We start from the raw sequence: 14,212 nt of genomic DNA, 5'->3' as shown, positions 1-14,212 counted from the left end.
TCAAAGCATATTACATAAAATCAAGCGTGGTATGGGTGGTGCTAATAATGTTAATAATAATAATAATAATAGTTAATAGTTTTCACTAATGCACTTGCAATGAATCCTATGAATATTAGTGTAATTGGATGTCGCTTAAAGAGAATCACGTTACGAAAAAATATCTTGTAAAATTTGTTTTTCCCTCCGTCTAGAAAGAAGTGAAAAAAGAAAAAAATATAAAATAGAAAGTTAGAGAGAGAGAGATAGAAAGAGGCAAATTAATCAGAGCGTAGTAAATGAAGTTTAATGAGAGGAACCTTGGTTTAATTGGAGAGTTGTCGATTGTGATTCGAGTTTGGATTGTAAATGTAAGTAAAATTACTAAGTGTTATTCGTAGTAATCGAATAATTAAGGAAAATCGGATTGGTTTAAAAGTAGGAGAAATTGGTACTCGATCTATTCTCGATTGGATCTCGATCGGTCAGGATCGAGGAATACACCGTTCTGTGAGGTTCTTTATGCCGTCAATGCGTACGACAGAGCGGAATCCAGTTGGAAACCGGTACGGCAGGTTCCACGGTCGTTGCTGCCGCTCTTCTTGTCTATGTGTTAGTAAGTGGAGAACTTCCCGTACTCGTAACTCATAAAGCCCCGATACTATCCCTATGTTCGACATAAAAATACTACTTGATCATCGTGACACAAAGACCCCTCTCTTTTCAGTACTCCCCCTACCCTTCCCCCTTTTCCGCTTTCTCTCTTTACATATTTTTATATTTTTGTTGTTGTTGTTTTATATTATATATGTTGTTATATATATATATATATAAAAGGCGTTATTTTATCAGATCCGTTAATTCCTGAAATGATTTGTTTATGAAAGAAGGTACAGAATTAGGTACTTCAATTGATAATTATAAGTAATATATAAATTTATAATAGAAGCGTAAATCAAAGTATGAGATTTGATACTAACGTATAAGATTAAATATTTGTCTAATTCGTTTGAATAACTGTCTATACAGCACTGTTGACAGATAATATGTTTGTTCGTTTTTAAAATCTTATCTCATCGGTCAAAATAGAGTTTCTTTGTTGATTTAAAGGATTATATATTGGGTTTTTTGTTTTCGAAAACTATCAGAATGAAAATAAAATAAAATGAACGGAGAAAAATTGAGTAGATCTTCGTTCTTATCTCTTTCTGTCCTTTAAAAATATTTTTCCTGTTAGTCGTGTTGTTTTATCAACTTTGAACGTACCCATACTTTTGACTACACGAGTCTCTTGTGAATTCATATGTAACCTAGATATTTTCTCATACTGCTACCTTTTTGGCGTGTAATACATTTCTTTTTATATGCTTTCTCAATAAAATATTAAATTTCCATTATTCGACGAGATCATTTCGGAAACTAACTCTTCAACGATTTTTTATTATCAATAAATAATAAGCAGCGACTTATGAAAGGAGATCAAATGTTCTTAAAACAACTCATTTAATAACTATTAAAATCGATATATATATGTATATTAAAAATATTATTAATTAGAGCATTATTAAAAAGAGGATGTAAAAAATGGTATCTAATATAAATGAGAAGATAAATTCGGTAAAAAAGAATATATAATATTTGATACAGGAACACGTCTTGTAGGAAACAGAAAAGATAGACCGACTGAAGAGGGAAGGGATGTGTGTAGAGACTAAATTTACGAAAATAATTGTTTTTCGATCATTTAATGTTTTTTTTTTTATGTATATACATATCCTACTTCTCGGTTAGTGATTACATACGACTGTTATCGTTATTATTCTATTAAACATTTCTTTCGCCGAAATTTGACTTTCGTGTATGTTCGGTGTTCCTCGGGTGTATTTCATAGCTGTTTACGTAATTTATTGTTAGTCTTATTCTAACCACGGGATAGGTAACAACGATCTTATAAGAGTTAATAAATTTATTTCGCGTATACACGTGCGTGGTTCATTACAATGCAAATGATATGCATACGAATGTGCGCGAGTGTGTGTATCGTTGGTGAATAATATATACAGTGCACAGGTGTATATGTCAATCCCCGAAATACTGTTACTAGGCGTTTTTGGGTAAATATATAATTTTGCATTCAATATTAATACTTATCTCGAGTTGACAGTTAGATAATTATAATTATAAATATTGTCTTTTTTATTATTTAAATCAGTATAAAATTGACTATTACATGCGTTCAATTATAATATATTTCATTTTTATTAAAGGTCGAGATCATTTTACCGATATGATTAATAATTATATATAAATTGTTGATATATGTTTAATGTTAAATATTAAAAAATACTCTCACATGCGCCGTACTTTCATTAACTATTATTCCCTTAAAACCCGATAGGAAAAGAAACGCGTGTATGAATTATTCAAGAATAAGATATATCTAAATAACATTTATCATAATCTTGTCTACGATATTCCCACGATTACGATGTAGAAATCTTCATCGCATAATTAACGAACATGTTTATGTATATACGTACATATATACATGAAACTATTTTAACGGATATTTTTTTTATTGTTATTGTTGTTTCATCGTCCTCTTGCATCAGCACGATTCAACGATTCCTTTTTATTTTTTTTTTTTTATACATTACGAGTATTCGATATCATTAAAAAAAGGAGGATAAAATTATATTGAAAATGATAGAAAATCATCGACGTTTAACAATAAACGGATATAATATATCATGCGTGTTTCGTAGAAACTAATTTTATTATTATTATTATTTCTTTTTTTAACTAATAATAATAATACGTTTCCTTTCCGTATAATATACGTAAGATTACATTGACTTAACGTGTAACACAACAGGCAATGGAAAAAGAAGAAGAAGAAGAAGAAGGGAGGAGAGTTGGTAAAAAAAAAAAGGGTAGTAAGAAAATTAAAGAAAATGATTTTGGATGTCGAGGAGGGACATACATCATTGTGTGTATTGTCTTCTTGGTTGGTGCTTTGTTTGTTGGGTAATTACCTTCTTTCACTTGACTAATAGCAAATATGTATCTATACATACATACATACATACATATATACATATATATACACATATATGTATATACTTGTTCTTTTGGAATACGTGAATATGTATATATGGGTAGGGTCTCTATATGTTGTATATATATATATATATATTGTGTATTGTGTGAGATGTTAGTTTGTAGTTGTAACACGCGAAGCCCTTTTCACGATGGAATTCTCCGCGGCTCGTGCGCAGTCGGGTCACGGCCCGGGAGGAACGTGAGAGCGTGCTTACGCGTGTGCATGCGCGTGTCTACCTTCTACTACACGCTTACGGTCCTCCGGATCCCTGGGATACTGTTTAGGATCACGTTCTGTTTCTTTCTCCTCTATATATATATATATATATATATATATATATTATACTTCACTTAAGAGATGGATATTTAAAAATGTATACGTGCGTACGTGCGTGCGTGCGTGCATGCATGCGCGTGTGTGTTCGTGTTTACCACTAATACCTGCTTACGGTCCTCCGGATCCCTGGGATACTGTTTAGGATCACGTTCTGTTTCTTTCTATACATATATATTATATATCACTTAAGAGATGTATATTAAAAAATGTATGCGTGCGTGTATATAGTGTGTGTGGTATGTGTGTAGTAATCGACGAGAGACGATGGTAATTCCTTTTGAAATAGGTTCAAAGAAAGGTTTGAAAAAAAAGAGGCCGTAAAATAATCGCATATCATACCGTAATTCGTGATGAATAATCATTTATCTTTTTTTTTTCTATCTTTTATTTCGGGATAAACTTTTGTCCGTAAATCTCGTCCTCGTTGTTCTCATTGTCGGTTTTTTTTCTTTTTTTTTTTTTTTTATTGTAGATGCAACTTTTTTACTATAGGGTGCAATTATCCGCGCATTTATATGCATATGCATACGTATTTATCTTGTATTTCGTTAGTATTTTGTAGTCTGTTATTAAGGAAATAATTTTTTTTTTTTCAAGGTATATAATAATTATTTTTAATTCAAATTTTTTTGCTTTTTGTTCTATTAGTTTTGTCACACAATTGTATATATATATATATTTTTTTTTTTTCCTAAAATTCTTCTTATATAAAAGAATTTTATTTGAATATTAATTTATATATATATTGTTAATACTTCAATGTAAAATAAATTTTGTTATAAATAGAAATCACATTATTAGAATAGAAAACGCAATATAAAATTATTAATATTTATCGTTATGTATGAAAGTGTTCTTCCTTCGTTACATTCCTTCATTCTCGTAGCTCAACGGATACTAACCTTGAGTTTCATTTATGTTCGTACCGTCGTACCTGGTACACCTATCTCCTCTCTCTCTCGTAGAATTTCATTGCTCTTTCCGGTATGCGTGTGCTGTTTCAAATAGATTTTGATAAGAGTTGATCACGTTACTCGGATCGTATTCTTTGTACATATACAGTTAATCTAAATTAACCTGTGACCTGTTGATTAAACATATATCTTTATAATTGCATTGCACGTATCTTAATAATATAAACATTTTTTTTCTTGATAATATAAACGAACTTAATGATGAGAAACAAAAAAAATATATATATATATATATAATATAACAATTTTTATTCTTTTTTTTTTATTAATAATAATTATTACCTGATATAAACCTTAATAGAATTGAAATCAAACTTTTTCTTTTCTTTTGTTTTTTTTTTTATTTTGTTCATGTAATTCTAATAACAAATATGTATGGTAATTGTTACGTAATCACACGTTTGTTCTTTTTACAATTTAAGCAAGTACGTTCTCATAGTTAAACGTTAAACAATGAACACGAACGCATGTATGTGATATCAATGTTATTAGTTTTCAAGTTTTAGTACAATATAACTCGGGTTTAATTGTAAAGTTGTCGAAACGAGGAGACTAAAGTGATGAAATTAAACGCAAATAGTCAACTATCAGTTCTCATTCGCTTAATATCTTTCACATATGACGTATGTATGCACATATATAAGACCTTTCAAACGCGATTATGTGCTCGACAAAAATTCGCAAACTTTTTTTTAAATCTTTCTGTGATATTTAAACGTTGTAAAAGACTTATTCGATATTGTTATTTTAAAATTTCTTATATATACATTTGCTTTTTATTTTTTATTTTCAAGTAAAAATTTATTATACCTCATTATCGTATTTACATAATTAATACGAAAGGCGTAACTCTTAATTGAATAAATATTTTTAACCGATAAATAAATATTATTTTAATAATGAACGTTTCGAAAAAATATATTTATGTAATTCTTAACAAATAAGTGGTACACATAATTAATAATGAAACCTTATCGAAAACTTTCTATAGGAAAAGTGGTACTTTCTTATTAACAATAATATCGATAGTTAGAAAGAGACGGAAATTGCTCGAGGTTTCATTTCCTTGGTTTCCTATTCCCCCCACCTCCCCCACTTTTCTCAATTCCCCATGTCCTTCGAACGTTTGAGGATGATATTACCTGAAGAGGATTTATAAAGGATTTAGTCATAGAGATAAGCTCCGATTACCTTAACGTTCCTGGTTATCGTTTTCGAGCGGATTAAACCGATCTGGATCATTCGTAGAATAGTATGATAGTAGTGGTTGTAAAAGGGAAGCCAACGATGTTTCTACATCACGGTAAAGCTTCATGGGATTTCGTGCAGGCGAACAACTTTACGATGAATCGGTTTAATACCAAAGACTCAATTGATAGGGAAAGCCGGAGAGAGGAGGATGTGGTGATGGTATTCAAAGCATCTTCGAATTCATATTCGATTTGGTTTAGAATTTACACGGTGTCTTGTAAATAGGGAGAAGGAACATATATATATATATATTTTGATATTAATTTTGACAGTTAATTAATAATAAGCTGAAAATAGTTAAAATTTATTTGACGATTTATTTATTATTATATTATAATTGATGACATTTGATATTAATAATAATGAATTATCTGTATTATATTGTGATTTATTTCCCGTTAATATTATTTGTATTTATTAAATTGATCGTAAGGATAAATTAAAAAAATTGTTGTTTTACTTATTCGTCTGTTATAATTACTTGGAAATATACGAAAATAATGTTTTAATCGTTGATAGAAATAATTTATATCGTTTTAATTAAACGCGTTTTTTACCGACATATTCGACATCAACCGCGAATATAAAACGAACTTTTAATTGAAAATAAGTTTTGCGTTGCCGGGATGATTTTTAATTAACCTACATAAAATTTCGAGTATTAGATATTTTGTTAAATGTACGTTTAATAGGTTTGCATACGTATGCAAGAGTTTACATTTCGTTCGACGTGATGAAAAAAAAAAGTAACGGATATCAAAAGATACAAGTAATGATTATTAAATGGCGAAAAAGAGAGATGAAAAAGAAAAAAACAAAAAATAATATTTGGTAGTTAAAATAATAATACCGTTATGCATAAATGCACTTATCTACTTTGTATAATTTATTTGCGATATGATACGATACGATCGTATGTTTAAACAGAATAATGTACGTCGAGTTGTAATAATGTATTAGATCCGGTTTCTATGTCAGTCGTGTGTTGTTCAATGCAAATTGGATGAGAGGAGTATGATGAACGAATGTCGAAGGACATTTTTAACGTCGTGTGTAAATTGTTATTACATTTTTCGATTGATATTATTATTCCTTTATAGGATTTTAAATTTTACCGATGCACCATTTTCGTCGTACACCCAGTAGAGAAAACCACAAATTCACACGAACGTACGTACATACGTGCGTGGTTTTTTTCGTATGTAATTTGTAAGAAAGTGTGCGTATTATTCTACCTACGTTACTAACACACACACACACACACACACACCAATCTATTTGATACCTGCGGTAGGCGGTTTAGACTTCGGTAGAGAAGACTTCGACGATGGTGTGTGCGAGTTTATATACCATAAGAAAGAGAGAAAGAGAACCTCCATGGAATTGCAGGGCTGCAGATAGAGGAATTTCATGTGTTCGCTAAGTGTAAGCAGGATGTACGAAGAAACCTTTCTCACGTTCGCCGTGTTGTATCGTCAGGGACGCAAGCGAGTTGAAAAATTCACATTAGGTGTGTTCCGTAGGACCCCTTTTATGGTTGAATATTTTTTTTTTTCTTTCTCATAACGTCCTCTTGGGGGATACGTTATTGCATATATATTTAAATGCAGAAAATAGAGAACACATATACGTATATGTTACGTTATTATATTTAATATAATCAAATTAATGTATTTATATGTATGTGTGTGTGTGTGTGTGTGTTTGATTACATTACGTATATGTATACATATATGTTTTTATTTTTATATATATATTATATATATATGAACAGTTGACAAGTCAAAAAGGATTGTTAGTAAAATGATTATGATTCATGATAGAGAAACGGTGAATGACGATATTAGAGTGGCAATAATAGTCCGGTCATAAGATTATAACAAGGGTCACGTTTATCTCATTAAGACTTATTAAGTTGAATTACGGACGACACGATTAACGTACCACCCCATTTGGTTCTATTACTGGCTCTATAGTAAGCGTAAGGAATGATTGTTGAATTGTTCGATAGATAGTGGCCAATTGTTCTCATGATAAAATACGATGTTGTGCATGAGAAAATACCGTGAAGATTATCATTATTGTTGTTTGAATCTAGAAAAAAACAGAAAAAAACAAAAAAAAAAAAGAAACGTTGAATGCGAATATGAAATTGATAAAATAATAAAAAAATGAAATTTATCGTTATATTAATACTATAATTTTTGGATATAATCTGTTAATAACATCTGGTACGAGTTAGTTGTTTTAGACTGAAGAGCTTTAGATAAGGACATAAGCCTGACATATTAGTGAGTTTGCCGATTATCACAGCAATTTATAGCTTTAATGTAAACACTTTGGGTAGGGGGATCGAATCATATTTCATTAACGAATTGGATTTATATTTCGTAAAATGAAATACTGTTATTTATACAGAATATGTAGAATTTCGATAGAATAATAATCATTTTTTGAAATGATAGATGGGAAAGCTGACGTTTTATATGTAACGCGATAGATATATTATTTAAAATATATCAAATAAAAAAAACAAACTTATTTTTAATTTGAAAAATTAACATTAATATCGCGTATATCATAAACTATCATTGATAAAATTATTATCGATCGTTTATATATATATATATATAAAAATAAAAAAAGAGTTTCTATTATCTTTATTAAATTAATGTGATCGTTATTCGATATATATATTAAATTTCATTAAAATTTATAAATGAATATAATGAAAAATAATTTATAATTACAATTGGAAATAATATTTAAGGAAATATAATATATTTACGGGTATAGTTATCACATTCTCTCTGTCTGCAGCCCTGTAATTCTCGTGGAGAGAAGCAGGTGGATGAAGAGAGTCTATGAGAAAGGATCGTGGAAGGGGTAGTAAAGTTTGCTAGCTGACAATGGGCCAAGTGGAAAGAGAACGTATGGTCAGTCAGCGGTGAGCCGTCCTCGTAGGCGGATTACCTAGCATATCGTATACTCTATCGTATATTAAAATATGAATTAAACAGTGTTATTGTGTGGTCATTTAAATTAATTTATCGAAATATTTTTCATCGTATTATCGTCTTATCGCACATCCAAAATCAAGATTCAAAAGGTATCGTTCGTAAACAACCATTTGTTCTTTTTTGTTAGATTAACATTGTTGTATAGAAGAAATAGAAAAATCCAAAATAAAAGCATGCCCCTATCTAATTATCAATAATATTATTCATATTTTTTCCTTGCCCCTCGCGATATTGTGTTGGTGAACGTCGTTCGTTTATCGATTTAATTTATTTCTCGAAATCACATTGGACAATTCACGGATTACGCATGTCGCGAACAAAAAAATGGGCTTGCGGAGATTATTAATTTGAATGAAGAGAAACAATAGATGAAAGAGAGTGCGAAGTATTCGTGTGATTTCACTTGCTTTGGTGTGTGTGTATATGTATGTGGATCGTAAGCAGGTATATGTATTGTGATTTGATGAGAAGATCGCCTCCGGGATGTATCACACAAAGGGGTAAAAGGAAAAATGTTCGTTTGCTCCGCCTATTTCTTCCCCCTTTCCCCCCACTCCTTATCTTTAATGTTCTCAAAGTCCACCAACACAGGGTAGGATTTTTCTTACATAGTCGTATGATTTCCATATTTATGTGGTGGGCACATTTATATTTTTTTTTTTTTTTTTAATTAACGAATAAATCTTAATATTTTAAATACTAATTGATTTATTCACTTATCTTTATCATAAAATGAAACATATTTATATTTTGTTTGTTAGCTATGTTATATTATGCATATAAAAATAAAACAATGTACAATGTGATTCATTCGTTAGTTTACTTAAAGATGGCTTCATTAGTGACAATTGTAAGCTGTCTGAAAGATGACGTAAGGTAGTGTATAGTAATGGAGAATATTTGAATGATTAAATAGAGTTTTTTTTTTGTACAAATAATATTTTAATTTCCGATTAAAATAGTATGGAAATTAATTCGCACATTTAATAAAATCTAGCGAGTAAAAAAAAAAGTATAATACAGCGGTGAGATATTCTTAACGTTACATTTTATAACAGTATAATCATTATGAAGTCGGGGATACAAAAAAAAAACTGGACAGTTCATGGTAAAGCTCGGATGATATGATCAGAAGACTTATAAGAAAATATGATAATGGGAAAGAAATCAAGGACATCTTTTCTATTGGTTACAACGATCTACTTAACGTGTTAGCGATTATTATGATGTAACGTTCAAGATAATAATGAATATTGATAAAATAGAATATTCAAGGAGGTAAATAAATCAATTAATATCATAAATTTATTAACCCCGATTCTGACAGTTCATCTGACAATGATAATACAACTTTTGACGATACATAAGATAAAATAAATATGAAAATATATATAAATATTTGTTAAATTATAATGATAAGCGTATAAAATATGGGGTTGTCATCGTAGTATATACAATCAGACGTGGGAAGGATTATTTCATGTAAAAATATGACAAATATTTAACGTAGCATTTACTAAGCCTTTTTTTTTTTTCTTAAAGAAAATTGATTTCAAAGTTAGAAATATTGGATATGATTTGATTGGTTGTTTTTATGCGAGCTAGTAGTGATAAACGTTAATGACAAAATTATTACGGAAAATGACAGAGAAATCATAAGATATTAGAGAAAGAGAAAGAGAAGGTAAAGGTGGAGTTTCTATTAGTTTGAAATTACCGTGACGTTACGGAAAAATATTTTTAATTGTAAAGTACGTTGTATTACACGTAAAATCTTCCATCTGGCTGATTGTAATTAAAATGAATCTCAACGTGTCGCGTTAATGGAAAATATTCATTAACAAATTTTAACCAATACATATTTATATAAGTAATCCAATCAGCTTGGTTAACATACGTTTGTCTTATTTTCAAAAAACATTGTAGGAAATTAAACAATAAATTATATCTTTTATGTCCGTAGAGAATGAGGGTCTGAAAGGAATGTGGTGTTTAATTGGCTGAAACGAGTAACAATTGCCCTTATTCTTGCTTCGAGTAATTTTATACCACACGTATTGCAGAGGGGTTTGTGAAAAATATTCGGCTTTTAAGAAGGTGTAGTAAATTAGGTTTAGGATTCGAACCCAGGTCTTCCGCTTTCCGGACGACTGCTCTAATCGTTTTAATCTACTCAAGAAGAACCCTTCGGTCACTAACACAACCTCTTCACTAATGTTTACTCATTAGGAAAAGAGGTTGCACGTTCCCACGGTATTTTCTCTATTGGAAACCATAAAAAAGAAGATTAATCTGATGCACATAACAAAAAAAATAGGAAACGAAGTATGATAGAGTAGTATTAAAACATTGACGTAGTACAGTCAAAGTATATTTTCACTGATGATTGATCGTAAAAATATAATCTATATGAAATAGATTTATAATAAATTTGAAAATCATAATACAACTATGTAATATAAAATTGTATTCTGTGGATTTGAAGAACGATAAGGGTAAAGATAGGTACAGCAACGATTGAAAATTTTCCTTTTGCCCCTTTGTACCCTTCTCAACCCGTTCTTCTCGACGATGTGCAATATATATATACTATACTATACTTCATATAGTGTGTATGCTCACTTGTCGGCTCGAGCAAGTGCACGAGCTCGAAACTGTGCTCGTTAACTCTTTTGAAACGTCATCTCGAAGAGTACAGGATGAGATACAGCGAAGTGGAAGTCCTTGCTTTCAGTCGAAAAGTACCTACTAATGAATAGAGTTGCGGTAATCTTCTAATTATAATTGCTCGACGAGCTACGGCCAAATTTCTCTTGACACGAAAAAGGATTTTAGGTAGTGCTGGTGATGGTGGTGGTGGTGGTGGTGGTGGTGTATTTGTTAATGTTGGACGGGGCCAGGCCAGGCTTGATTATTCGGAATTTGCTGCTCTATTGTGTTTGCTTTTAATTCGATTCGAGAAGTATTTTTCTATTTTTTTTTTTTTTCTTTTTTAGAAAAGAAGAAAAGTATTATTTCTTTTCTTTATATATATAAAGAACTTGTATTTTTCTTTGATATCTTAATTAATTTAATAATAAAACGTTGTTTTTTTCTTTTTAAATAAACGCGCGAGAAGATGCTTGTAGAAACTTTAGAAAATTTTTTTTAACGTCGTGAGAGAATCGCAAATAAAAAGGATTTTTTGTTTTAAATAGCGGATACTTAAAATGACGTATATATATTTAACAGCGAGAGAGTGCAAGGCCAGGGCTGTATATTGTGGGAACTCTTTATTCGTATTTATGATGCTTCCGTCAATACTTGCCAAGATCTTGTTAAAGACTACGAAGCTAATTTATTTCAACGTAGTATATAAAGTAGAATCGAGTTAACCAATTATTCGTATATAGAAAGTAACGTAGAATGAGAACGATGATTATACGAAAGGAAGTTCGTACGTTTTAGCAAACAAAGCGAGTGAAAATATATCTGTATACCTATGAAATGTAAATTGAAATAAAATTAACGATCGCTTTATGCGAGAATTAAGTTTTAGAATTCATATATACAATTTCTATGGTAAATGTTTAAAATAGATATTTTAAATAGACCAATTGATAAACGTCTGACGTCAAATCGAGTTAAATTCGGAACGAGTGATCAAACGGGCACGTTTTCTACCGTCAAGGATATATCAATTCATTTTTATTCGTATAAAAACAGACAAAACAACGACATTGTCCGCATCCTATTGTATTATACCTACAATATTATATTATATGTGCATATATATATGCAAGTCAGGTTCGATTTATATGCATGGTAAAAGCAGAATTTAAACGTAGCACGTACGGGTAAGCTTTTATTATTGTACCGAAGAAAATGGGAGAGAGGTTATAATTCGGTGGGTACGGCCACAATGATAATTGGAATTCTTCGATGAAAGTGTGTAGATAATGACATGATAATTGCAATAACGCGTAGATGAGAAAACTTTGTACGTGAAAGATCATTTGATGCATCGAAGAACGAAGTTAAACTAATTGTAAGTTATAACGATAACGCGTATACATATATGTATATATATATACGATTCGTGTGAAGAATATGACGAAGTTACTGAGAATAGAAATTCTCCGAAGAAAGCATCGAAGGTCGATAGGGGTGGGGGACATATATACATATTATATACATATATATGTATTCGTCAAGGAAGAGAAAGGAGAAATAAGAAAGATATTTTTGGAGTAGCTTATTCGAAGTTCACATTTGTGTGAGCTGTTGGTTAAGTTATCCGAAAAATATTTAAACATGTGTTAGATAGAGAAATATTTTCTTACCTTCCGTATATTCGATTCCGCATGACTCGATTGTGCATATATTTTTTAATAAGATTTTCAGGTATCACATTAGCCAAATTTTTCTATTAAAAGTGATACAAATCAATTCATTCTTAAAATTAGATATAATTTAGAATTTACGTTTGAATCTATTTCAAAATGTGATCGATAAATGAAAGAAGATTTTTCTTGGATTTCTAATGAACATATACCGTAAAAAAGCAAAATAAAAACCATTAATATACTGATGAAAATCTAGAGACAAATTCTTTGCTTTTTTCTTCAATATTTCTAGATCATAACTCACAAACATATTATTTTACTGAACGCGACGAAAAATTATTATTCTTAAACCAATTTCAAATTGATAAGAAAAAGAAAAAAAAAAACAAAAAAAGAAATTCGAACGTAACAGTGAAAAAGTAACAAGGATCGGAATTCAATGTGTAGTTTTTTTTGTACAATAAAAAAGAGAGAGAAAAAAGAAAACCAGAAACGATAAAATTCGTCGTAGAAACTAAATCAACGATCTAAAGTCAGCGTTATGAAGTGGAGCAAGCACCACCAAGACTTTGGAGAGCTTGGCATCAGCATATCACGGCTGGCGAGAGTCGAGTGCCACTCGAGACGGGATGCTCGAAAGCAAATTAGCGTTTGGCGGGATTCCTTTGTTGGTGAGAGACAGAGACAGAGACAGAGAGATAGATAGAGAGAGAGAGAGAGAGAGAGAGAGAGCAAGAGAAACTGGGCTTTATCATTTAGTTGTGTTGTATGGGCGTGAATGGAGCGTTATTACATGAGTACAGTGTACCCGTTCGTACCATTCGCCGCCTTCCAGCGTGCGATCTCGATGTGAACCGTGACGCAATGTTCGCATGAACGTCCCATTTGACGAAGCCAAGGATATATATATATATGTACATGTATATGTGTATATGTATGTAGAAGATATTCGTGCGATTCGAAACACCTCCACACTTTTCCACGCTTCTCTTTCGTATCTTCTTTACCGTTCTTCTTCGTGCGAGTCAATTTTCAACACTTACGTTTGGAAAAATATATTTTCTTTCTTTCTTTTTTATGCGTTAATCGAAAAAAAATTTTACGTACGTTGGTTGGGGTTAAGGGGTGGGGGAGGGGGAGAGGATTATTTAAGCACGTACAAAATTTTGCGAAGTTTGTTAAAAAGGAAACAAATTGTTATTGTATTTTTTTGCTCTTTCTTTT

At 30.7% G+C, this 14,212-nt stretch overlaps 1 protein-coding gene across 4 annotated transcripts in view; it reads left to right on the top strand.

Annotated features, from left to right (window-relative positions):
- The window catches only part of LOC106793631 (guanine nucleotide exchange factor for Rab-3A-like), a 28,933-nt gene that overhangs the window by 7,054 nt on the left and 7,667 nt on the right, over positions 1-14,212 (top strand). Inside the window, exon 1 of one of the 4 annotated variants that reach the window (XM_014760738.1) lies at positions 8,550-8,752. The exons of the other annotated variants lie outside the window; for them this stretch is intronic. The gene's annotated coding sequence lies outside the window, so the exon portion shown is untranslated. Of the gene's footprint in view, positions 1-8,549; positions 8,753-14,212 lie in introns of those variants that run through there. 4 annotated transcript variants of the gene reach the window in all.

Source organism: Polistes canadensis, unplaced genomic scaffold, assembly GCF_001313835.1.
Source record: "Polistes canadensis isolate GaletaPanama2010 unplaced genomic scaffold, ASM131383v1 scaffold_16, whole genome shotgun sequence".
Taxonomy (NCBI): Eukaryota; Metazoa; Arthropoda; class Insecta; order Hymenoptera; family Vespidae; genus Polistes; species Polistes canadensis.
Note: the sequence above shows the minus strand (reverse complement) of the source record. Positions and strands in the feature narration are given on the sequence as shown.